The sequence below is a fragment of the Populus trichocarpa genome, chromosome 12, assembly GCF_000002775.5.
Source record: "Populus trichocarpa isolate Nisqually-1 chromosome 12, P.trichocarpa_v4.1, whole genome shotgun sequence".
In the NCBI taxonomy this organism is placed as follows: Eukaryota; Viridiplantae; Streptophyta; class Magnoliopsida; order Malpighiales; family Salicaceae; genus Populus; species Populus trichocarpa.
This window is the reverse complement of record NC_037296.2, coordinates 5,262,468-5,265,942: the sequence shown is the minus strand read 5'-3', so window position 1 is coordinate 5,265,942 and position 3,475 is coordinate 5,262,468.

Sequence of the window (3,475 nt, the reverse complement as noted above, 5' to 3'; positions counted from 1 at the left end):
AAAATAGACAGGAATTATTATAGTATTTGTTTGACTTGGAAGATATATCACTATATACGTAGTAATGGGGAGACGTTGAAGGTTGGTGGCAATTAGGAGGGGCACACGGTATACGTGTGTGGAGCGTGTCATGTAGCGGTCGCCACTTGAACAGCCCGCGCTCTCACAAGCCTTCACCTCTTTTTATTTGTTAGGACACCTGAATTTCTTTTCAGGTCGCTATTACTCCCAAGTCATACCTCATTGCTAATTAAGGGTTTTTATGGACTAATTTGCCCTTCAAGACAAGTTTTTACCAAATAAATATTCATAGTTAAGTGCATATATAATTAATGGCATTACGCAATGATCTTGACTTTGAGATTTTAGTTTTGTATTTTTATTCTATTTCTATCGAATAATATATATTAAAATGCTTTGAAAGTTCATAGGAAGATCGGTTTTCTGTTTGGTATTGTAGACTTTTAAAGCACACTAACTTCTTTTTTTTCTCTAAAGATTTATTGATTTTATTGAAAAGAGAATTTCTTGAAATGATGTTTGTGTTATTGTATTATTTAACCTTTTTTTAATTGTAGCTTTCTGAATCTAAGAATTACTTTAATAAGAGGAATATTTATTCATGTAATATGAAAGTTATTAAAAAGTTAAAAATCATAAGGTTTAGTATTTTCAGAATATTTTAATATTTATTAGTTTTAATCAAACACTATTATTTGTTTTAAATATCTGTAAATATAATATTATAATCAATTATTTGGTCCCATAATATTAACAAAACCTAAAAGATGTGGCTAAATAACTATAAACCACACTCTCAAAGCATTGTTTATTGAAACAAATATTTGCTTCTTTTTTTTAGTTTTTTTTTTTAATTTCACTTTCTAACAATCCAATTTTTCTTCTTTTCAATTTGTTTTCACCATTTTCTTAATAAAATCAACATGTCTCTTGTTTTTGGAATTGACATTAAAATTCTTTTATTTTATAAAAAATAATAAAAATAAACTAAAAAAAATTGGATAATTAATAGCAATTAAAAAGAAAAATCTAGAAGAGAAATTAAAAAAGAACGCAAAGAGCACGATATCGTTCTTCCCTCAAGCACAACTAATCTTTTACTTGAATATCTGGAACTAGTGTTATTATCTAGAATCCATAGTTTCTCTTAAATCACTAGGTGGAGACTCTACTTATTGACGATATATATTTGGTCCCGGCCTCATGTCCATCAATTTCATGAATTAGATTGTGGATTTGTGAGGTTAGTTCGGGTTGACTCAAATTATTTTTTATCTTTTTTTAATTGAATATTTTACTTCAATTTTATTATTTAACATTAAGTTGATTTGAAGTCAAGCTTCATAGTTTATTTTGATTTTTTTATATCATAGTCTTATGACTTGGGTCACATATTTGACAGGTTAATGTATCGGGTTGATCCAATATGTCACAGTCTTAATATTTTCTTAAAACAATGTCTGTCCAATATGTCACCGTGTCAATATTTAAAAAAAATATCGTTTAATATACATCAAATTTTGAGTTTATAATTATTATTTTACTAAAAAAATACATTAGCAATACCTATATTATTTTTTTTACCATCAAATTTTTTTTAAATGCAACTTATAGCGTAGCACTGGCTAATAATCCAGGAATAATCAAAGCCAACAATCTCTAGATCTATTTAAATTGAGATGATATATCATAATGGTATTCGACGTAATTTAAATAAAAAAAAGGCATCAGTACACTCAATATTGCAAATATTTGAAGTGCTAAATATATCTAATATTATCTATAATCTACTGTGGTCGTAATAAAATCCAGAGTTCCAAAAAAAGAAGAAGAAAAAGTTACAGTGGCTTTGAATTGCCAAAAATTGAGACTTACTTGATTGGTAGAAACACATTGAAAAACCATTATGTTTTATTCACATTATAATTAAAATCTTCATATTTTAATATAAAGAGGTTTTACATGAGGATTAACCACATGTTTCCTATTCCCAGTCATTAATGTTGAGATTAAAAAAAAAACTAAACTACGATGGGTTCACTATTCATTTTTTTTATAAATCATAATCCTTCACTATAATACTTTGTTTTTGTTTTTTCTTTTAATTTAATTTTTTTAATTTCATCATTTAATTTTAAATTTACTGGGGATTGAGTTTCATAAATTTATTTTGTTTTTTTATGAGATTATCCTAATCTTATAACCCGAGTTATAAGTTTGGCGGATTGAGTCCGAGCTTTTTTTTTGTCTTTTTTTTAGTTTATTTTTTTTAATTTAATTTTTCAATATTAGATTGATTAGGAACTGAATTTCATAATTTATTTTGATTTGCTTTAAACGGGATTATCTTAATCTTACGACTAAGATCATGAATTTAATAAGTTAACCTAAGTTGCTCCAGATTATTTTTTTGTTTTTTTTTTTCACTGTTCAGCATTGAGTGAATTATAAATTAGGCTTCATTGTTTATTTTATTTTTTTATGTGGGGGATGTGAATTCACTATTCACTTTTTCATAAATCATAACCATTCACTAGAATAGTGCTTTATTTATTTATTTTTAATTAAGTTTTTTGTTTTCAATTTCATTATTTAATATTGGGTTTACTAAGGATTGAACTTCATAATTTATTTTTGTTTGCTTTCTATGAGATTATCTTGGTCTCATGACCTTGGTTACGGGTTTGGCGGGTTGACCATGAGTTTTTTTTTTATCATTTTTAATTGAAGGTTTTTTTCAATTTCATTCTTCAATATTGGATTGATTAGGAATTGAGTTTCATAATTTATTTTGATTTGCTTTTTATGAGGTTATCGTAATCTCATGATCCAAGTCGCGGATTTAAAATGTTAACCTAAGTTGATTCAAGTTATTTTCTGTCATTTAAAAAAAAAAAGTTGTCATTCAACATTGAGTTGATTGTGAATTGTGGTTCATGATTTTATTTTGGATTGCTTTCTATGGGGATGTAAATTTACTATTTACTTCCTCGTAAATCATCATCCTTAACTAGGATAATGTTTTTTTTTTTAATTTAGATTTATTAGAAATTGAGCTTCATAATTTATTTATTTTTTTATGAGATTATCATGTTTTCATGACCCGGATTACAAGTTTTACAGGTTGACTATGAGTATTTTTTTTCTTTTTGTTATTTGATTTTTTTTCAATTCCATCCTTTAACATTAGATTGATTAGGAACTGAGTTTCATAATTTATTTTGATTTACTTTCTATAAAGTTATCCAGATCTCATGACCCAGGTTGTGAGTTTAACAAGTTAACCTAGGTTGATCCGAGTTATTTTTTTATTTTTTTAATTTTTATTTCATTGTTGGACATTGAGTTAATTGTAAATTGAACTTCATAATTTGTTTTGATTTGATTTTTATGGAATTATCATGGTCTCATGACTCGGGTCGTATTGACTTGAGTCGATCTAATAATCTCAATA